This window comes from Geotrypetes seraphini, chromosome 3 (genome assembly GCF_902459505.1).
Source record: "Geotrypetes seraphini chromosome 3, aGeoSer1.1, whole genome shotgun sequence".
NCBI classification, from domain to species: Eukaryota; Metazoa; Chordata; class Amphibia; order Gymnophiona; family Dermophiidae; genus Geotrypetes; species Geotrypetes seraphini.
Window position 1 is genome coordinate 385,533,689 of NC_047086.1, and position 23,269 is coordinate 385,556,957.

Genomic DNA, 23,269 nt, shown 5'->3' on the forward strand with positions numbered 1-23,269 from the left:
TGTTCTGCTGCTTCTCCGACACTCGGAATTCCTATGAGTGCTGGAGCAGTGTCGGAGCATTTAGTGTCCTGGGCTACGGTAGGAACCTCTACCGTGGCTTAGTAAAATAGGGCCGGTATTTGAGCTCTTATGAACATCACTTTGATTAATATTTTTCAAAATGGCTCCAGAATTAATTGGTTTATTATTATTTGCTATGACACATCTACGAGGGTGGTTTGAAAAGTTTGATTTAAAAGAAAAGCAAGCTAAACAATGTATTCTCCATCAAGGACTATACACTTAGGGATCCTTTTACTAAGCATAAGAACATAAGCAATGCCTCTGCTGGGTCAGGCCTGAGGTCCATCGTGCCCAGCAGTCCGCTCACGCAGCGGCCCAACAGGTCCAGGACCTGTGCAGAAATCCTCTATCTATACCCCTCTATCCCCTTTTCCAGCAGGAAATTGTCCAATCCTTTCTTGAACCCCAGTACCGGACTCTGCCCTATTATGCTCTCTGGAAGCGCATTGGCTAAGGCTCTTAACATTTACATCTCCTCTTCCTATAGGCTAAGGCTCTTTGCACGTGCATTGTGATGTCATAGAGATTTATGGTTATTGAAACCTAGAAACATGATGGCAGATAAAGGCCAAATGGTCCATCCGCAGCATCCACTATCTCCTCCTCTCCCATAAGAACATAAGCAATGCCTCCGCTGGGTCAGACCTGAGGTCCATCGTGCCCAGCAGTCCGCTCACGCAGCGGCCCAACAGGTCCAGGACCTGTGCAATAATCCTCTATCTATACCCCTCTATCCCCTTTTCCAGCAGGAAATTGTCCAATCCTTTCTTGAACCCCAGTACCGGACTCTGCCCTATTACGTCCTCTGGAAGCGCATTCAGGTGTCCACCACACATTGGGTAAAGAAGAACTTCCTAGCTAACGCATCCATAGAATATCATGGATGCATTAGCGTTTAGCTGATATTTAGCTAGTGGGCGTAGTAAAATGACCTCTTAGTCCAGCAAGTTTCCAGTTTTTTGTTGTAAGCTATTTTTCCTATAATACGAAAAAATGTAAAACTCATTGGACTAACCCCCCTGTTCCATGAAACCGCGCTAGCGTTTTTTTAGCGTACAGAGCCGCGCTGAATGGCCCATGCTGCTCCTGATGCTCATTGAGTTGCTATGAGCGTCGGGAGCAGCGCGGGCCATGCAGCGTGGCTCTCTGCGCTAGAAACCGCTAGCATGGTTTCGTAGAAGAGGGGGGTAAGTGTATAACCTTCAATGGAAACTACGTTATTTTAACTTGCTTTTTTACCAAACATTTCAAACCGCCAACGTATTTCTGTCCTGATAATGCTTCTTATTCAAGCGTAAACGCTCCCATTTTTATAGTCAGCTTCACCTCTATGAAATTTTTCAAATTTCAACAACTTAACCCCACCTCTTTTATCAGGCTGCATTTACTGTGCCGTCTCTCGCTAAAAACCTCTAGTGCAGCTTGATAAAAGAGGCCATAGTAACATAATAGATGACGGCAGATAAAGACCCGAATGGTCCATCCAGTCTGCCCAACCTGATTCAATTTAAATTTTTTTTAAATTTTTTCTTCTTAGCTATTTCTGGGTAAGAATCCAAAGCTCTACCCGGTACTGTGCTTGGGTTCCTACTGCCGAAATCTCCATTAAAACCTACTCCAGCCCATCTACACCCCCCCCAGCCATTGAAGCCCTCCCCAGCCCATCCTCCACCAAACGGCCATATACAGACACAGACCGTGCAAGTCTGCCCATAAGTTCCTTAGTAAATGTATCAGCATTTTTGTTATAATTATCAAAGCACACATCATGATCTTTCAAATATTCAAACCCCTCCCCCCCTTTACAAAACCATGAAGCGTTTTTTTAGCGCTGGCTGGTACGCTGAATGCTTTGCGCTGCTCCCAGTGCTCATAGGAACTCTCACGACTGTTGGAGCAGTACACAGCATTCAGCGTACCAGCCAGCGCTACAAAAAACACTTTTGCAATTTAGTAGAAAGGCGGGGGGAGGGGGTAAATTCTTTGTTTAATTCTTCGTTTTTACTTTCTCCTCCATACTTCTACAATTTCTTAAAAAACAGAATCATTAAATCACGTTGTCAGGTATGTCTTCCCATTGTTTTATAAAGTCAGCAATGTCTGTCTAAAGTTTATTACTAACCCCCCTCTTTTGCTAAGGTGCGCTAACCGATTAGCGTACGCTATTCGAATTAGCGCACGCTAAGCGCTAACGCGTCCACAGACTAACATGCATGCGTTAGCGTTTAGCGCTAATCGGTTAGCACACCTTAGTAAAAGAGAACATAAGAGCATAAGAGATACCGCTGCTGGGTCAGACCAGTGATCCATCATGCCCGGCAGTCCGCTCACGTGGCGGCCCTTAGGTCAAAGACCAGCGCCCTGAGACTAGCCTTACCAGCGTACGTCCTTGTTCAGTAAGAACTTGTCTATCTTTGTCTTGAATCCCTGGAGGGTGTTTTCCCCTATAACAGCCTCCGGAAGAGCGTTCCAGTTTTCCACCACTCTCTGGGTGAAGAAGAACTTCCTTACGTTTGTATGGCATCTTTTCCCTTCTAACTTCAGCGAGTGCCCTCTCATTCTCTTCACCTTGGAGAGGGTGAACATAAGAATTGCCGCTGCTGGGTCACACCAGAGGTCCATCGTGCCCAGCAGTCCGCTCACGCGGCGGCCCTTAGCTCAAAGACCAGTGCCCTAACTGAGTCCAGCCTTACCTGTGTACGTTCTGGTTCAGCAGGAACTTGTCTAACTTTGTATTGAATCCCTGGAGGGTGTTTTCCCCTATAACAGCCTCCGGAAGAGCGTTCCAGTTTTCTACCACTCTCTGGGTGAAGAAGAACTTCCTTACGTTTGTACGTAATCTATCCCCTTTTAACTTCAGAGAGTGCCCTCTCGTTCTCTCCACCTTGGAGAGGTTGAACAACCTGTCTTTAGCTACTTTGTCTTGAATCCCTGAAGGGTGTTTTCCCCTATAACAGCCTCCGGAAGAGCGTTCCAGCTTTCTACCACTCTCTGGGTGAAGAAGAACTTCCTTACGTTTGTACGGAATCTATCCCCTTTTAACTTCAGAGAGTGCCCTCTCGTTCTCTCCACCTTGGAGAGGTTGAACAACCTGTCTTTAGCTACTTTGTCTTGAATCCCTGAAGGGTGTTTTCCCCTATAACAGCCTCCGGAAGAGCGTTCCAGCTTTCTACCACTCTCTGGGTGAAGAAGAACTTCCTTACGTTTGTACGGAATCTATCCCCTTTCAACTTTAGAGAGTGCCCTAAGTATTATCTTATATCTGCAATAGTCCAGCATAGGAAACATATGGAGCCTCATTCTAGTAAGATGCTCATTCAATTTTATCGCTTCCTCCCAGTGAGAAATATAATCCTAGCAAGTTCAAATCTAGTCTCAAAACTTTTCTTTTTAAAGATGTTTATGAGATTTATAGCTAGAACTAAACGCATATGAGACTCAGACAACGGGCACATTTCAGACAATTCCCCTTTACCTTTGGTTTCTCCCATCCCCCCCTTTTTATTTTTATGAAATGTATCCCATTCATGTCCCTTTTGTTGCATTTTAAGTTTATTAAAAAATTTATTTATTTAAAATGATTTATAACCTGCCTATCCACAAATCTAAGCGAGGAACAAGGTAACAAGCAAAATACTCTAAAAACAAACACAAATCAGCTTTGTCTTTTCCCTAGGTCACTTATATTTTAAAATTTTTCTTTTATTATAAATTTTGTAAAACGTACACCGCTTTGGTAATTAAAGCGTTGTATCAAGCTTAAATAACTTGAAACTTGATCCTGTAATTCTTGATTATTCTTAAAAAAAAAAAAAAAAAAAATAGTTCTGGGGAAAGTAAATCATTTAGGCCTCCTTTTACAAAGCTGCAATTTATTCACCACAAGCCGGTAAAAGAATAAATAAAACCGTCTTTTAAAACCCAACATGACCATGTTCACCCTTTACGAAGGCTGTGTCAGGGGCTAAGTATAAATTGCAAGATCAATATAAAACACAGTTTAAACTTGAAAGCAAGTCAGGTATGGTATGCCCTTCAAGTATTCATCATTTTCCCCTCTAAAGGACACTACCTCCTAGTGGTGGAGGGGCCTGTGTGTTTCAGCAACCCAGAGGACTATGCTTAGGGCAGGGATGCCCTGTGCCCACACTTTTTTGACTTGCGAGCTACTTTTACAATGACCAAGGCAAAATGATCTACCAACAATAAAATTTTAAGTTCAAACAATTTTTATTGATGCAAACAACAACAAATACAACATTAAAACTTGTATAACAATGATGATGCGTCAAATATAATAATATGATGAACATATTGATGTGATCAATATTACATACAACACCAAGGTGCTTAGTATAATAATGACCAAATTCATAAGGAGAAGTGAGATACTCGGTCCTCAGAGGGTCGAATTACCCAATGGTTCAAATGAGCAGAAGCTCATAGAACCCGATCTTCATAGGATCCAAATATATCTTTTTTATCTTTATATACTTTTTTTGTATCAATTTTTCTTTTGTCCATAAATCATTAGTAAAAATGGTTTTTACTTAGCTTTTATCTAGTTTTTAAAGGGGAGCGCCTCCACCAACATGTCCATGTTTCACACGCTTTCCTCAGGGTCGAGGCTCACAATTATATTCATGCACACAGTAGAAATCGCTCCATTCGAGATAATTTCATGCCGGTCATACTGGAATAATTTCTTTCTTTGTCATAGTATAATAATGAGGCATCGTGTAAAATACATCCCATATAAACCTAGAAAATACCTTCATCCCCCATCAAACCCCACTCAATCTATGTATGACTAAATCATTTAATACCCTCTACCTTCTCTCCCCAAACCCTCCCTTCCCTTCCCCATTCAAAGATACTCTCCTTCAACCCCCATCAAACCTCAATAGGACTACATGTTTGAATCTATTTAATATCCTCTACCTTCCCTCCCCAAACCCTCCCTTCCCTTCCCCATTCAAAGGTACTCTCCTTCAACCCCCATCAAACCTCAATAGGACTACATGTTTGAATCTATTTAATATCCTCTACCTTCCCTCCCTTCCCTTCCCCTTCCAATGGTACTCTCTACCCCTCCTCAATCTCAGTTAGGACACCCGTCTTAAAACCGCACTACGACCTTTAGGAAATAAGGCTTGCAAATATGGATCCCATATTTGCATAAACAACATCTTTCGCTTCCACATCCTTCCAGCAGCTCTAGCTTCCCAAATGGCCAACTGATGCAACTGGGTTTGCCAATGCCAAACTTTGGAGGGTCAGGGATCGACCAATATTGAAGAATACATTTTTTGGCCAGTAGACTCATTTTCCTACACACAAAGCACACTGTACGCAGAGAAAATGTTATCATTTGTATTCAGGGATTTTTTCAGAGGCCATGGCAGATGACTTTAAAATATGCAATGTCACCTCAGTAACAACTATACAAAAATAGACAAATATGCCCCTTCCACTTTTCCTAAACCGCAATAGCGTTTTATAGCGCAGGGAGGGTGTTTGAAGCTTGTGCAGATGAGGACGGAGGTTGCAGGAATGGGGCAGACACAGGAAAAGAACTCGCCAGGGACAGGATGGAAAAATGAGTTCTCGTGGAGATGGGGGAAAAAATTGTCTCCGTGTCATTTTCTAGTGCCCTCTCAAGTACTACAAAGGGGGTTAGTCAAGTGATTTTTCAAGATTTATTTACTTATTTCCCACTCTCCTGCTCTTTTGGCAAATTGCACTATAAAAATACAATGTAATACAAGAAAATAAAATATACTAAAACATAATCCCCCCCCCCCCAAATAATAAAAGTACTTGCTGCTCATATCATTCCTAGAGCTTTCAGAACTATAATAAAATGCTGAAGCTAACCTTAGAAAGAAATTGTCCCCCAAACTGTGAAACTGGGACAGAAGTAAATTGGCATTGCTATTGTAAACATACCAACTATGTCTTCATACCAGTGAGATGAAGGTGAATTAGAACATTTATTAATGTCTATTCCACATTTTACAAACTCATCTCAACAGAGCACCAACCAGGTTTGCTCACTCCCTGGCACCATACCATCAATCGACAAAAAATACATATATAAAAAAAAATAATAAATAATAAAAAAATACCTGGAACCTAATTCACCCTACCGAAACCGATTACCTACCAACGTATGGAAACAGAATATTTGATATGTATAGTAATGTAACCTGATTTATCTTCCATTGTTATTATGTCTACACACTCTCTCTGTCATTAGTCTATACCCTCAATCTGTATTCTCCAATGTCATGTACCCTCCTGGAAATGTCCAGCTCTCTACTTATGTAATCCGCTTTGAACCGCAAGGCACAAGCGGAATAAAAATCACTAATGTAATGTAAGATAATGTATTTCCTATTTAAAAAGCACTGCATTTAACCTTTCTACAAAAAAACTACAATGGCTAACAAGCAAATTAATAGTTACCAGTTCATGAAATGTCATCAACAACAAATAACAAGTTTTGCTTATTCACTGTATTGCCAAAATATAGTTTTAATGCTTTTCCCATTTAATATATTATCACTACTCCGTGATCATGTAATAGAGCTTTAACATGGCATTGTTGTAAAGAAATACAGTAATTTCCATATCACTACTCAGATGTGTGATGCCTTTCAAAATATTATTATTAACGATTTGAACTGCACTTTCAACGCTTAATGTTGGAACATCATATCAGTACCAGCTTCTAACCTACAAAGCTTGATCTAGTCTACAGCATGTCTCAGTTTTTAGTGGAGAGATTCACTTAGGGCCTGATTCTGTAAATGACACCTAACTGGTAGGTGCCGATCAATGCAGTTGTCAATCAACTGCTAGGCGCTGCTTATAGAATGTATTGATTAATTTATAGCCTAAGTGGTTTACATTCAGGTATTCAAGCATACTTCCCTATCTGTCCGCAGTGTGCTCACACTCTTTCTAATGTACTGGGGCAATGGGGAATTAAGTGACTTGCCCAGGGTCACAAGGAGCAGCGTGGGTTGGAACCCACAACCTCAGGGTGCTGAAGCTATTGCTTTAACCACTGCACCACTCTGGAAATCAAAGTGTAGTAAAAGTGAGCCAAGTATAGGACAATCAAGCCATTGTGACATCACTGATCAGGTTGGCTCTTAGGCATTGGTGGAATGAGGCATTGTGACATCACAATACCAGCTCTGGTTATCAGAGGCTGAAACTTTTCACACTATTATTTATTCAGCTTTCTATACGGTTTTCTCAGGGGAGCTCAGAACAGTTTACATGAATTTATTCAGGTACTCAAGCATATTTCCCTATCTGTCCTGGTGGGCTCACAATCTAATGTATCTGGGGCAATGGGGGGGGGGGGGGATTAAGTGACTTGACCAGGGTCACAAGGAATAGCTTAGGTTTGAACCCACAACCTCAGGCACCCCCTCCCCCTCCAGGCCCCCTGCCCTGTACCTTAAAAGTTGGGAGCTGGAGGTACTGAGAACACCTCCTGCTCCTCCTCCCTCGACAACGGCAGGTCTAGAGCAATCGGGTTTTCGGATTGGTAAAACCCGATGCTAAATAGCCAAGCAATGTTAGTGCATCAATCGCTTGGCTATTTTGCATGGGGTTTTACTAATTTGCATGGGTCAGATGGGAAAACACGGGGTGGACAGTTTTGTGCACCGGAGAATCCGATCCGATCGATCGCTAAACTGGTCAAACCGGTTTAGCGACGATCGGGACACAATCGGTAAGTTTTGTGCATCCCCCGGTATGGCATCTATAATGTAGGTCTTTAAAACCCTGGTCTAAATTATAAGTTTTAACTTAGTCGCCGCTAAACATGATTCTGTAATGGGCGCCTAGGTGTGATTGGCCTGCGACAGGTGCATGGCTTTAGGCGGCTATCTTTATATGTGCCCATTATAGAATCTGGCCCTAAGTGCTCTAACCTCACCCAACCGAATGCCCCTGTGTGAAACTGCTTCACACTGTTAATATATCATCTTCTACCAGAGGGTATACAAAAATAAAACCCACCCCAGAAATCATGTTCTTTCAACAGAATGTACATGTTGGCACTGCCATCCATGCAAGCTGATTTGCTTAGTGAGGAGGGATCTTCCCTTTTTCACATTTCTTTCAAACTGTGCGTACGGAGCTACACCTGTACCAACAACAGTGCCAGCATAATTACCTCCCCATAATGAACTTAATCTTTCATTTCACTGCTTGGCCCCTGGTACTTAGCCTTCTAACAAAGGAGTTGGACTGTTATAGTCCACATGAGTCACTTTCTTTCCAACAGCTGTGGAAACTTCAGCCCATGCAAGGGGGTTTTTTTTTGCCCCTTGTGAAACTGTCAAAAGCGATAAATATTTTTCTTTTTTTTTTCATCATTAGACTCTCCTAAAAATGCCTCCCTTTTGACAACTGTCATTCCCAAAGCTCACGAGGCAGAAGCGTTTATTGTCCAAAATGAATCCTGAAGTGTGAACAATACCGGAAAAAGCGGGCTACGCTTTTTTAGTGGGTGTAACCGTTAGGAATGTGGCGCTTCTCCATAGTCAGCTTTGCAAAAAGAGCACTTGTGTTTTTTAACACTGGTCTTTTAGAAGGATGCTCAAGTTAAAGCATTGTTGTCCACCGTAAATAGATGCACTCACTAGAATAGAGCTTCTTCATTCTTAATTAGGGAAGTAACTCTGGAAAGACAGAATGTCACTTGCTAGACTGGATTCATTGTTACGTTTGTGCGCGCCCCCACAATGTAAGGTAATTGGAGTTGTACCTTTTGGAAAGCTGCTAATTTCACATAGGAAGTGCTAACAAGACCTTTGTGTGCCATGTTTTCCTTCTTCATTTTTAAGAAAGTTACAGACCTCGAGTACTGGGAATGGCTGGGCCAAGGACTGGAGTAGGAGACTGTCGTAATGAACCACTTCAGCTTTGCAGTTAGAAAAAGGAGGCCTAATTTCCAGGCCTGAGAATAGCAGGCCAGACAAAGGGTTCTGTTTAAGCTTATTATACAGGACATTCTTACTGCCTCCACAGCTTTCCTTGCAATGACCCTCTCAAAATAAGTGCATCAAGTTTGCGCAAATAGAAACATGCAACGTTCAAGGCTTAAGGTTATAGTTTTCTTTACAAAGCCATTTATATAGTGTAAGCTGCAATTAGCATGGAGCACAGCAATGAGGTTTTTTCCTAGAAACATTCTATAAACTAATGATAGAAATCTGTGGAATAGATGACAGTAAAGTATCAGAGAATGAAAAGCCCTTTCCTGATTTTTTTTTTTTTACTTTTTTTATGATATAAAAATACATAAACTAATTTCTCTGTCACTCTTGCTCTTTTTTTTCTCTCAATAAAACAGAGGGTTGGTTTTGGGTTTTTTTTAATCCTAGAACTGAATGACTGCTAAATATAAATTATTGGTCCTGAATATATCCAGAGAGAAAATGAGTGAAAAGTGGTCTAGCCTTTGTGGCTGGCGATATCTTCAAAATGTTCCTAGATGGAGCATTAAGAACATAAATGAATCAAATTACTGCCTACGGTATGAAACGATTGAGAAATATTCTTTATATGCCTTAACTACGGAAGTTATTCAGCCATCAGGATGAAAAGAATTTAGAGACTGACCTTTGTGGATGGATGACTAAAATTAACAACCTGAGAGAATAAAAAAAAAAAAAAAAAAAAAAGAAGGTTCCTAAAATTAAAATAAAATAAACCTATTGCACTATTCAGAAAGGCTTTGAATGCCATTTTGGTTTGATTGATGTGTGTGCAATAATCGTAGCAAGGTTAGGGTATACAATGACGGTAGGTTTTCATGTTTCCACCTTTTGTAGACTCGCCATGAGCTTCTAAAATGTTTCAGAGAATAGGTACATAAACCTGTGACCTTCGAAGGAGCTTTCTGATACTCTCTCAACATTCTGAATAAAAAGGTCAAAAAAAAAAATGAACCACTTTTACGCAGTATTGAATTCCATTCTGTTGGATAAACAAAGCTTAATTTTAAAACACAGACCTGACGTTTGTATAGCTCAAGCAGCTCCTCCGTTTCTTTGAAAAAAATCCAAGTACTTACCATGGGCTAAAGCAATTGCTAAATCTGCGGCTCACTTTAGACGGGAACAAATACATTTAAGCTTATTCAAAGAATAGCCATCATTTCTAGGCAAGCGCAATGTCTAATTTTTATGACTTTCTCTTTTTCCATGGAACAATCGATTTGTCCCACAAAAAAAAAAAGAGGCCAGTGGTACCATTGTAGAGCTAACGCTTATTGACAGGAACCATGAGGGCTTCCAAAAGTTACTCCAATTTCCGCCTCGCTTTTGTCCATCAGTTACCCTCTTTGAAAGGCCCAGTTAGGTATTGTTGCAAAAAAAAAAAAAAAAGTCTGCATCGACATTTATTCTCTTCTAATTCATACCCTGCATTGTGAAGTTTTGCTATTCAGAGACTGATTGGACAACAGCACTAAGAATGGACAAGTGATTAGTCTCTCAGCATGTGCCTGGACTTTGGGTATAAACCTAGGCCTATAACTTGAATCCATTGTGGCATTCGGCTTCCTCCTACTGCCTCTGCTTCCTGATACATTTATAGATCCTTTCCTGCAGGTAATGCATTCCTTCAGACCAGGAAATGGAATCCTTCTAATTAGCCGGCACAGTAGTGTACAAAATGCCCCCTCCCCCTCCCCCCTCACACACACACACACAAAAGTACAAGGCTAGTGCCCCCTTGACACGATTTCCAGCCTGAGCTTTATAAAGTTTTCGTTCAGAAAAGCAGATGGAAACTCCAGTGGTGTCCTTGCATGACCCGTCTTTCATTGCAGCTTAAAGGATCGCTCCTAGAAAGTTGTTAGTGGAAGATGCCATGAGTCAGCCCTCAGCTTTTCTGTGTATGAGTCGTTAAGCACTCCTGCCAAGATTTACAAATCTTCCTTTCTGCGTCTTAAACCAACCCTTTTTCAAAACCGTTTTCTCAATTTTCTTTACCCTGACGATTTCCTTCAGGGTTCCAAGCTCTGGCAGCTGTGCCTCACGGTCGGAGTATCAGTTTCAGTCTTGGCAGTCGCCTAAATCCATTTACAAGTATTTTCCTATTGCTTTATATTGTTTTATGACAACATGCGCAGAACATCAGTTCAATCTATAATGCACAACTAATTCTCTACCATTAATTTGTCAACATGATTACCAGATGTGCCGCCAAGCAAAGCTGGAACGCCATGACAGATGTAGCATACTTGACGCACCTTCTCAACGTGAAATAACAATGATTTCTATACCTTTTCTGGGCATTCCAGAAATACAGGAAATCCACCAGATTAATATTCAAATGCACTTATTAAGTCCGCACCCAATGCTAATTGCGTGAGTGCTCTTGAAAACAATAAATCTCAGTGCTGCCTATGAGGTAAATAATGGCCAGACAATAAAATATCTGAGCAAAATATATCCATATAAGAAAAGAAAGGTCAAGCGATGTTCTGGGGGCAAGGCCAAAATTAATAGCAGCATATTAGTAGAACTTCAGAAATAGCCCATAGCCATCTTGCCTTTAAATGGCTGTCAGTAGTCTCCAAGCCTCTTCACATAAATTATTGCGGTGTGAACACAAAAAAGCTTCGAGGGCCACCAAAAATTTCAGTCTTACACATACGACTAGTTTTGGAAACCGCTTGACCTGCTTCTTCAGACTGGATATTAAACATTAAAAATGAATACTAATATTGATTCTATAACACCTCAAGGATATATTTTAAAAACTCACTGTATTTTGCAGTGTAAAAAAAACAGAAAACTTTATCACCTTAACCTCTTGTGTTTTTCCTTTCTTTGATTAATTTCCCCTTTCCCTTATAAATATTGTAACTCATCCCTTCCCTGAATATTCTTTTGTCCCAGTTTGTTAATAATATCGGTCTTTCCCCCATCTGGAGGTTGTTGGACAACATTTTTCTGTCCTTGTACAATCAATCATTCTTTCCAGATTGGACTATTGTAATTCCATCTATCTAAGTCTAACCAAGAAAAATCTTCAAAGACTTCAGCGGATCCAGAACACTGCAGCTAGGTTGATCTTCGCAACAAGCAAATTCGATCATGTTTCCCCGCTTCTGTCAAAACTTCACTGGCTTCCGGTGATTTCTAGATTTCACTTTAAATGTACCTGCCTAACATTCAAGATCCTACATGGCATTCTTCCTCCCCTAATTCCACTATCCTGGAATTCTTCGAGACCTGACACTACCAGATCCGCCCACAAACAAACTATCTTTCCCCTTGTTAAAAGGTGTCATGTGTGCAGGTAAATTAGGGAAATACCTTTTCTTCAAATTCACTGAGCTTTGGAATAACCTTCCTGCCCCGCTGCAGAATCTAGGCTCATTCCAAATATTCCGAAAGCATCTGAAAACTTGGCTTTTCTCCAAAACGTAAAACTATCTATTTAAAATGTAAAGCTAGCTATCCTCTTCATAACCCCTAATTTCTTATTATGTCCTTCCCTCATTTATTGAATTACCTGTAAACCGTGCCGAGCTTTATCTCTATGGAGATGATGCGGTATACAAACTTAGAGGGGCATAATCGAAAGGAACGTCTAAGTCCGTTTTCGTCTAAGTCGCAAGTCATCCAAAGTAAAAAACAGCTTAGGCACATTTTAAAAAAATACGGCCAAATTTTTTTCCCTTTCAAAAATCGTCTAAGTATACATCCTGCTGATCTGATCGTCCAAGTCCAAGTCCCTAAATTGTCCATCTTTATACCACATTTTCGTCCAACTTTTTGTCCAAGTCAAAAACGCCTAGAACAAGCCCTGTTGGATATGGGAGGGGTCTGCAAAGTGATGGACTGAACACCCAGACATGGCATCTAAATAGTGGGGTACCTTACAGGGCACTGCTGTGAACTTCACAAAAAGGGTGCCACGACATCATCTCACTACAGCTCCCTTATAGGTCATGGTGAGCCTCCATAGATGGTCACGAGTGGTGTTCCGCAGGGGTTGGTACCCGGACCGTTGCTGTTAAATGTATTTATAAATGATCTAGAAATAGGGACAATGTGCGAAGTAATAAAATTCGCAGACAACACCAAGCTATTTAGTCGAGTTGGGACTAAAGAGGACTGTGAGGATTTACAAAGGGACCTGAACAAATTAGAAGAGTGGGCGACGAGATGGCAGATCAAGTTTATTGTAGAGAAATGTAAAGTCTTGCATGTAAGAAACAGTAACCCAAAGTACAGCTACACGATGGGAGGGCTGGTAATGGGTGAAAAGGACGTGGAGGTAATAGTGGACAAGACAATGAAGCCGTCGGCACAGTGCACAGCGGCCTCTAAGAAGGTGAATAGAATGCTAGGTATTATCAAGAAAGGTATTACAACCAGAACGAAAGAAGTTATCCTACCGTTGTATCGGGCGATGGTGCGCCCGCATCTGGAGTACTGCGTCCAATATTGGTCGCCGTACCTTAAGAAGGATATGGCGATACTCGAGAGGGTCCAGAAAAGAGCGACACGATTGATAAAAGGTATGGAAAATGTTTCATATGCTGAAAGATTGGAGAAACTGGGGCTCTTTTCCCTGAAGATGCGGAGGCTTAGAGGGGACATGATAGAGACTTACAAGATCATGAAAGGCATAGAGAAAGTGGAGAGGGACAGATTTTTCAAACTTTCAAAAACTACGAGAATGAGAGGACATTTGGAAAAATTAAGAGGGGACAGATTTAGAACCAATACTAGGAAGTTCTTCTTCACCCAAAGGGTGGTGGACACTTGGAATGCGCTTCCAGAGGGCGTGATAGGACAGAGTACGGTATTGGGGTTCAAGAAGGGATTAGATGATTTCCTGAAGGAAAAGAGGATAGAATGGTATAGATAGAGGATTACTATTCAGGTCCTGGACCTGAGGGGCCGCTGCGTGAGCGGACTGCTGGGCATGATGGACCTCTGGTCTGACCCAGCAGTGGCACTGCTTATGTTCTTATGTTCCACTCCATGTATGTTAATTTGTAACAAAACAACAAGGCAAGCGGTCCACCAAAGAATCCAATGTGGAACAAAAGAAGATCGGCAGCCAATAAGGAGATTCAAATTAGGTATATTCAAGGTGCTCCCAGGAACCATGCCTGCTGCGTTTCGCCAAACAAGGCTGGTCAACGCTAACAGAAAACCATGTCTTTCATATACACAGGACACAGGACCACCCTCATCCAGTATGGAATAAGTAATCACAAACTAAACATTTTACAAAAGCACAGAAGAGGTTTTTAGCGCTGGCTGGCAGGCTAAATGTTCTGTGCTGTTCTGATGATCATAGGAATTCTGTGACCATCGGAGCAGTGCAAAGCATTCAGCAGCTGCCTTGTGTTATAAACCAAAGGAACGGTACAGTTTAGGGGTGAAGAAATAGTGGTGCATATCCCCCAATACTAAACAAAATATAAAGATAGCAGATGTAAATTTGAAAAAAAGAGAAATAACAAATCACTTTACAAATTAACAAAAATAAAACAAAAAATGGAAAATAAGATACCATTTTATTGGACTAATACATTTTTTAATTAGCTTTCAGAAGTCAAACCCTCTTTCTTAGGTCAGTAAAGTATACTGCTGTTACAGTATCCTGTCCTGACCTGAGGAAGGAGAATTTGGTCTCTGAAAGTTAGCCAAAAATATATTAAAATTAGTCCAATAAAAGGATCACCATTTCTATTTCTAAACATTTATTAACACAGCTACAATACTACTTTTATCCTAAAGCAATAAAATAAAAATATATAATTTTTTTTCTACCTCTATCATGTGGTTTCTGCTTTCCTCATGTTTTTGTCATTTGCTTCCTTCTATCCAGTGTCTGCCCCTTCCAGAAAATCTCTACCTCCCTCTGCCATCTCTCCTTCTGCTCCCCCCGCCCCTCTTTGGTCTAGCATCCATCATCTTCCCTCTGTTCCCCCCATGGTCTGGCATCTCTCTCATTCCATCTCTCCTTCTCTCCCCATGTGGTTTTTAGTGTCTCTCTCTTCTCATTTCCTCCACTCAGATCTGATATCTGTCTCCCCCGTTTTTGGGAATTCTCCTCTCTCTTCCCTTTTCTTCTCTGTTCTTCCTTCTCTATTTCTTGCCTCCGTCTAAATTAAATTCTTTCTTACTATTCAGTCCTCAGTTTCCCTCATTTCACTGTGTCTACTCTAACTCACTAACTCTATCTTCTTCCCCTCATCTAGCATGTGGGAAAGCAGCAGCAGTGGTGAGGAAATGAGGGCTCCTCACCGCTGCTGCTGCTTTCCCATATGCGCCTGAAGCTGACGGCACAAGTTCTCCCCACTTCCATCATCTGCCCCCTTCTCTCTCTCCACCCCAGGCAATTCCATCAGTTATCCTGCCCCCCTCAGTGAATTGCCTGGGGTGGAGGGAGGGAGAGAAGAGGGCAGATAATGGAAGTGGGAAGAACTTGTGCCATCAGCGTCAGGCGCTTGCAGAAAAGCAGCAGCGGTAAAGGGCTAGAGGTTATCTTCCTCTCATTCATGTCCTTTCCACCCCCTTCCCTTGGTTGGTCCCACAATTTCACAATTTCCAGCATATCCCCTCCCTCCATTCTTGTAGCCCAGCATCTCCTCTCCTGACATCTCCCTGTCCTTTTTCCTTCACTATCTTCCTATCCCATCTCTCTTCCCTCCTGTCCCTTCCCCATAATCAACCATCTCACCACCTCTCTCTTCCCTCCCCCTCAGGGTCCAAGATTGTTTCCGCTCTCTTTCCTGCTGTTCTCTCCCCCGTCACCCTCCTGCCCTTGTCCAACATTTCCCCTTCTCTTTCTCCCTCTCATCCCCTGCTCCAACATACCGTATTTCGACTGCCCTTCCATCTTTCCCTCCCCAGGCCTGCCGACTTCCACTCATTTACTGCTTTCTCCTGCCTCTGCCGAAGCCTGTAAACAACTTTAACACACGCCGCGGGGCTCTAACAGTGCGCGTGCCGCTGACGGCTTCCTTCTTCCTTCCTCCCCCCTCGTGACGTAACTTCCTATTTGGTTGATGGAGGAGGAAGAAGGAAGCCGGTAGCGTCATGCACACTGCGGCGTGTGTTAAAGTTGTATACAGGCTTCGGCAGCAGCGGGAGAAAGAGAGAAAGCAATCGCCGGCCTTGTTTCGCCGATCGAGGGGGGGCCCGGTGTTGCCAATCGCTGCAGGGAGGCTGGGCTGTCGCCGTCTGAAAATTTTTTTTTTGAGTGGTCTCCTTCAGTGGGCCCCCCTGACCATTTTGGGCCCTAGGCATGTGCCTACTTGGCCTATTGGTTAATCCGACCCTGCCTACATGGCATAAGTGTGCATGAGGTGAGTCTGTTTTATTTGAAAGGAAGCTCTGAAATGAGAAGGCATAGGATGAAGTTAAGAGGTGATAGGTTCAGAAGTAATCTAAGGCAATACTTTTTTTACAGAAAAGGTGGTAGATGCGTGGAACAGTCTCCTGGAAGAGGTGGTGGAGACAGAGACTGTGTCTGAATTCAAGAAAGCGTGGGTCAGGCACATGGGACCCTCTGGAGAGGAAGAGATAGCAGATGCAGCAGAAAGGCAGACTAGATGGGCTTTGTGGCCTGTATATGTCATCATGTTTTTATCTTTCAATTGTTCTAGTGCATTTACAGGAGTTGAAGAACATTTTGGCCAACTGTCTGAGGACTACATTGGAGGACTTCAGGGGCCATGCGTTGGAGACCACAGGGCTTAATTATCCATCCATTGTTCCAGACTGTGAGCCCATGGGGGACAATGAAAGTACCTTTATGCAATATGTAAACCAGTTTAGAAAGACAGTATATCAAAAATTTATAAACATAAATACACCTATTCAAATCTAGAACTCTGCCTTTTCTCCTGGATTCTGTATAGTTCACCCAAATTTAGTCGCAGATACCCGATCCGTGCGTAAACTAATTAGTCAATTGTTACGATTTAATTATTGAAGTTAACAAGCACTTAGTTGGCCGTAATTAGGAGTTATGTGTGGTTCTGCCCTTCGTTCTATTCTATAACATGCCTGCCTAAATTTCATAATGTACAACTCCACAGGGGGAGTGGCCACAGAAGGGCATGGGTGGGGGCCAGGGGCATTCCTAAAAATGAGGTGCAATGTTACAGAGTACCTGTATTTGCCATCATTATAGTGCCAGCGTTTACACCAACCTTTGACAGGGGTAAATGGAGGCGTGGCCTAGTGGTTAGAGTTGCTGCCTCAGCACCCTGAAATTGTGGGTTCGATCCCAGTGCTGCTCCTTGTGACCCTGGGCAAGTCATTTGACTCTCCGTTGCTGAGGTCTTTTTCTCCTCCTTATTTTCTTTTTTGTTTGTAGAATATCATGTATGAGTGAATGAGGGATTCCTGCTTTCATGTATGGGTGTGTAATTAATGGTTACTGTGATAGAGCTATATACCCTCTTCTTATTATTGTAGCATGGTTTCAATTACCCCAATATTGACTAGATAAATGTGACATCAAGGCATGCTGGACAGGTAAAGTTCCTAGATGAAATCAGTGACTGATTTATGGAGCAGCTGGATCAGGAATCAACAAGAGTGCAAGCAATTATAGACCTAGTCCTTACAGGAGCATCTGATCTGGCGCAGGAGATAACGGTGCAGGAGAAACTTTATAACATGATTAGATTTGATATAACAACTGGAGTAAGTACACACAAAAAGAGATTATGATAAAATGAAGAGAACAAAACCTTAGAGGAGCAGCTGCAAAAGTCAAAAATTTATTTGTGTGAATGATATTTATTTAAAAAACAAAATCAAACATTCTGGAAGTCCAGACTAGATATATTCCACATATTAAAAAAGGTGGAAGGAAGACCAAATGACAGCCAGCATGATTAAAATGTGAGGTAAGGAAGCCATTAGAGCTAAAAAAAACAAAAAAACAAAACAACTTCAAGAAATGGAAGGATCCAACTGAATATAATAGGAAACAGCATAAAGAATGGCAAATCAAACACAAAGCACTAAAAAGGAAAGCAAAGAGAGACTTTGAAAAGAAGATTGTCCTGGAGGCAAAAACACAAAAAACACATCATAAAAACTTGTTTAGGTATACACTTTTCCCTCCAAATCTGCAGTTTCAATATCTGCGGATTAGGTTATTTGTGATTTAAAAAAAACAACAACAAAAAACCAGGAAACGCTGCATTCTGCACCTCTTCGCCTCCCTCCTGCCTTCCCCGCCTCTTCGTTCTGTTTTAGCAAAGCATCTTGCTAGCGGCGATGTTCTCCGAACCCAGCCAATGAAAAGCTGCACTTCCGCTGCTCACCCTCGCACCCCTTTTCTTGCCTGTGAAGCTGTGGTACACGTGCACTTCTGCTTTCAACCTGCCCTCCTCCTCTCCTTCCCCCCACCCCCTTCTATCTTAGCCTATCCGGTGTGGAGGACGTCAAGGCTCGCGCAAACTGGGAATGAAATACCAGGCTGAGAGCTGAGGCCGAGGACTGCCGGTACCTGTTTGGGAGTTCCCAGTAGCTTTTTCACGTCCAGATTTACCGCTCTTTCCTTCCTCGCTTTCTTCCTGGTCCATTGCCGATAGTTGGCGCCGCTTCTGTTCTTACCGAGTCCGGCGCTGGGAGCTGGGACGGGCAGGCCAATGGGCATCTTCGACCAGGTAAGGCCCGGGATGCCAGGGGGAAGACGGGAGGGAGGCGGGGATGGGTCAGAGCCAGCCCACAAGTTATTCATGAATTTTCCACAATTGCGGGCTGGCTCTGCCCCTAACCCCCGCGAATATTGAAAGAGAAATGTATTAGAAGCAAGAAGTTGGAAAAGAATCAGACCACTAAATGACCAAGGGATAAAAGAGACACTCAGGGAAGACAAGGCCATAGTGGAGAGTCAAAGGGGGTCTTTTACAAAACTGTGCTAGTGTTGCTGCTTTGATAAATGTACCAAAGCCCATTCAATTCCTATAGGATTTGGTGCATTTACTGCGGCTTTGTAAAAGGGGCCCTAAATGAATTTTTTGCTGTGGTCTTTACCAAGGAAGATGTGGGGGAGACACCAGTACCAAAACATGGTATCAGTGGTGATGAGTCAGAAGAACTGAAACAAGTCTCTGTAAACCTGGAATTTGTAATGGAGAAATTTGATAAATTAAGGCGTAGCAAATCACCTAGACTGGATAGTATACAGTACTCCCCTGAAATTCACGGGGGTTCCATTCCAGTAACCCCTGTGAATTAAAAATAAACCCACGTTTTTTGCTTGTCAAAAGGCATGGGAGGCAGGAGAGGGCAGCTGGAGCGCCAGCGGGTGAAGAAAATCACTCACGGTCTACTTCGACCACCTCTTCCTGTAGTACTACAGGAAGAGGCGGTCGGAGCAGACTGCGAATGAGTCTGCGATTCGCGAACTGCAAATTTGCAGGGGCACACTGTACATCCCAGAGAATTGATAGAACTAAAAAAATGAACCTGCAGAGCTATTATTAGTAATATGTACCAGAAGAATGAAGAATGGAAGCCTGGTGCCAGAAGAATGAAGGATGGCTAATGTAACACCAATTTTTAAAAAGGGTTCTAGAGATGGTCTGGGAAATTATGGTCCAATGAGTCTGACATCAGTGCCAGACAAAAGAGGTAGAGAACAAAATTACTCAGGTTATGCATAGGCATAGATTAATGAGACAAAACTAACATGGATTTAGACAAGAGAAATCTTGCCTCACCAATCTGCTACATTTCTTTGAAGGGATGAACCAGATGATATTGTATATCTGGATTTTCAAAAAAATGTTTGACAAAGTACCTCATGAAAGATTCTTGTGGCAATTAGAAAGCCACGGAATAGGAGGAAGTGTCCTATTGTGGATTAACGTTTAACGATAGAAAACAGAGAATAGGGTTAAATGGTCAATATTCTCAATGGAAAAGGGTAAATAGTGGGGTTCTTATTACACACTATGCAGGTTGTAATGAGGAAAACAAATCTATGTACCAATACACCCCTCTACTATTCCACTATTCAGTATTAACTTTATTTTCGCTGTAGTCCAGACTGGACATCTCTGGCATACCTGTCTCTCTGTGGGGGGTAAAAGCCTCAGATCCCCACATGCCACCAGAGCTTATATTGCAGGCTGTGCTAAAAAAAAAAAAAAGCCCCTTATTATTAGTGTCTATCCCACAATGTTCAAATAACTTCTTTGTACCATTTCTTAAATTTTTAAAATGCAATGAACATTGAACGACTTTAAATAACGTTATAGAAAGTTCATGGGAAGCTACACTTATCTTTCAAATCGATGTAATGCCAGTCTCATGACACAGTAATCTCCTATTCTTTCAGTTCTCCCTGCCAATGAGGCACACCACCGTTTCGCTATGGTGCTGCATCTAGGCAGGAGATCCAAAAACATAAACTTCCACTCAGCACATAGACTCTGTGCTCAAACTGATCTTGTAGCCGCAGTTTGAGCATTATATATTACATGAAGGCATCAACAAATAGCTGGGTTTTCAGCAGTCTCTAAAAAGTCATTCAATCCATACATAGTCACTCTCAAACTCCCAGGAAGAGAGTTCCACAATTTCACAGCAGCTATAGAGAATGTAGACGCTTTCGATCTTACATAGCGAACTGTGTCTTCTTTATCACTGATCAATTGCATCCCTCCCTCAGATCTTAACCTTCTTCTATGTTGGTAAATTTTCCAGAGACTTTGAAAGCACAATTGGACAGACCAATATAAAACTTGATGCACTGTCAAAAGCATCTTGAGTTATATCCTCTGTTGTAATGGGAGCCAGTGTAACTGTCTTAAGACTGGTGTAAAATGAGCTGTCTTAGGTATACCAGCAATTAACCTAGCAGCAGAATGCTTTCCACTTTGTTTTAGTCAAACCAAGGTAAAGCAGGTTACAGTAATCTAATCTAGTCAATATTAAAGCTTGAACCACCGATCGAAAATCATATGGCAAAAGCATCGGTTTTAATCTATATAAAACATGCAATTGTGCATATCCACCATGAATGACGATAGACAGATGCTGTACCATGCAACCACAAATCAACAAAACAATACAAAAATCATTTGCGGTCATGAGAAAGTTCAAAAATTCGTCAACAGAACACAATTCCAGCTCTTGGTCCAGTCCCTAGTCCTAGGTCTTCTAGACTACTGCAACATACTCTATCTCCCCTGCACTGCAACCATGATAAAACAACTACAAACAGTTCAAAACACAGAGCTAAGACTTATCTATTCACTGAGGAGACACGACCACATCACGGCTCCCAATACAAGCAAGAGTACTATTCAAATTCTATTGCCTACTATTTAAAACCATAAATGGAAACAGCCCAGCCTACCTAAACAGCCGCCTAATCCAAACTACCTCAACCAGACATAGGAGAATCCACAAACTGCTCACGTATCCCTCAATCAAACGAAAAAAAACTGTACGATGGCCTTCTAGCCATACAAGCAGCAAAACTAGACTACCAACTCTCCAATTTATTGACAACGACCCCAGACTACAAATCGTTCAGAAAAGAAATAAAAAACCATGCTATTCAAGAAATCCTCAAAGACAAACTAACACCGCAAGACTCGTCCCAACTCTCTGAAGCAACCCGCTCTACTCTTCAATTCCTCTGGAAATGGCCAGATAACTCCTTTTGTAATCCGCCTTGAACCGCAAGGTAATGGCGGAATAGAAATCACTAATGTAATGTAATAACCGTGAGGATTTGTTTCGCCATCAAAAGTGCAGAATCCAAGTAGATACCTAAAATTGTCATCTGTTTCCTCACCTTTCTGTCCCCGGAACATTGAAATTCTCAGGAATTCTCTCATGGTCTCCACCACTCACAATCATTATTTCCATTCAGGGGTCCTTTTACTAAGGCGTGCTAGCTGTTTTAGCACGCGCTAAACACTAACATGTCCATAGACTATAATGGACAAGTTCGTGTTTAGCGTGCGCTAATATGGCTAAAAGGACCCCTCAATTTCAACCCACGATCAGACATCCATTCACTTCACTCGCGGCCGCCGGTATCAGTGCCCTATAGAGAACCCAGGCCGAATTGCTTGTTTACTGTTTCTGAAAATACAAGGTCTAGGGTCACGCAATGAAGCTACTAACTAGAAAATTTAAAACAAATTGGAGAAAATATTTCTTTGATCAATGTGTAATTAAACTTGAATTCGTTGCCAGAGAATGTGGTAAAAGCGGTTAGCTTAGCAGGGTTTGGATAATTTTATTACATTACTTTACTGATTTCTATTCCGCCTCAACCTTGCAGTTCTGGGCGGATTACAAAAGAGACAACTGGACATTTCCAGGATAATTAAGTTTCAAGTTTCAAGTTTATTCATTATTTGATCAATCGCCTATCAATAATTACTAAGCGATGTACATGAAATATTAATATTGGGTAAACAAGAACAAAATTGAATAAAAAAATAAAAACTTTAAACATAGACAAAATACAATGGGAAACATTAGGATGGGAGGGAAAGAACTACATTTTCTGATAGAAAAGGAAGAACAATTAAGGGTAATATACAAAAGGTAAGGGAAAACAAATTAGTTTATTGGGAGTAGAATACACAATTAAGCAGAATGGATTACTACTATAAAGAGCAATTGGCTTTTCAATTAAACATTGAAAGCATCTTTAAAAAGAAAGAGAGAATTCTGGTCATTTCCAGGAGAAGTTACAAGAATAATGGAGCTGTATATTTCAAGAGCTACAAGATGCTGTACAAATAGGAAATAGAAAAGTCCAAAAGTCATTATTAAGATAGACTTGGAAAAATTCACTGCTTATTTCTAGGATAAGCTGCATAAAGGCTATTTTATTCTTTTGGGATCTTGTCAGGTACTTGTGGCCACTGTTAGACACAGGATACTGGGCTTGATTTTCTCCCTTTGATAAAAGCTTCTGCCTCTTATAAGGCATTTTAGTTTGATTATTGAAAACATATTTGTTTAACAATTTTTTTCTATTTATATATTGGTTGTTATGGAGGGAGGGGTTTACCTTTTCGCTTACAATAGATTTTATTTTTATTCTGTGAACATCAAACTTCAAGGTTATTGTGGTATACAAATAAATTGTTATGCTATGATATGTCGATGGTCTTTGGTCTGTCTCAGTATGGCAA

General features: G+C 41.5%; 1 long non-coding RNA gene across 1 annotated transcript; it reads left to right on the top strand.

The window, feature by feature from the left end:
• The first annotated feature begins 16,109 nt into the window (after positions 1-16,109).
• On the top strand, positions 16,110-16,964 carry LOC117356620. Its single transcript, XR_004538683.1, has 2 exons — positions 16,110-16,441; positions 16,546-16,964. It is a non-coding gene; the product is annotated as an uncharacterized LOC117356620 (long non-coding RNA).
• Positions 16,965-23,269: the final 6,305 nt, after the last annotated feature.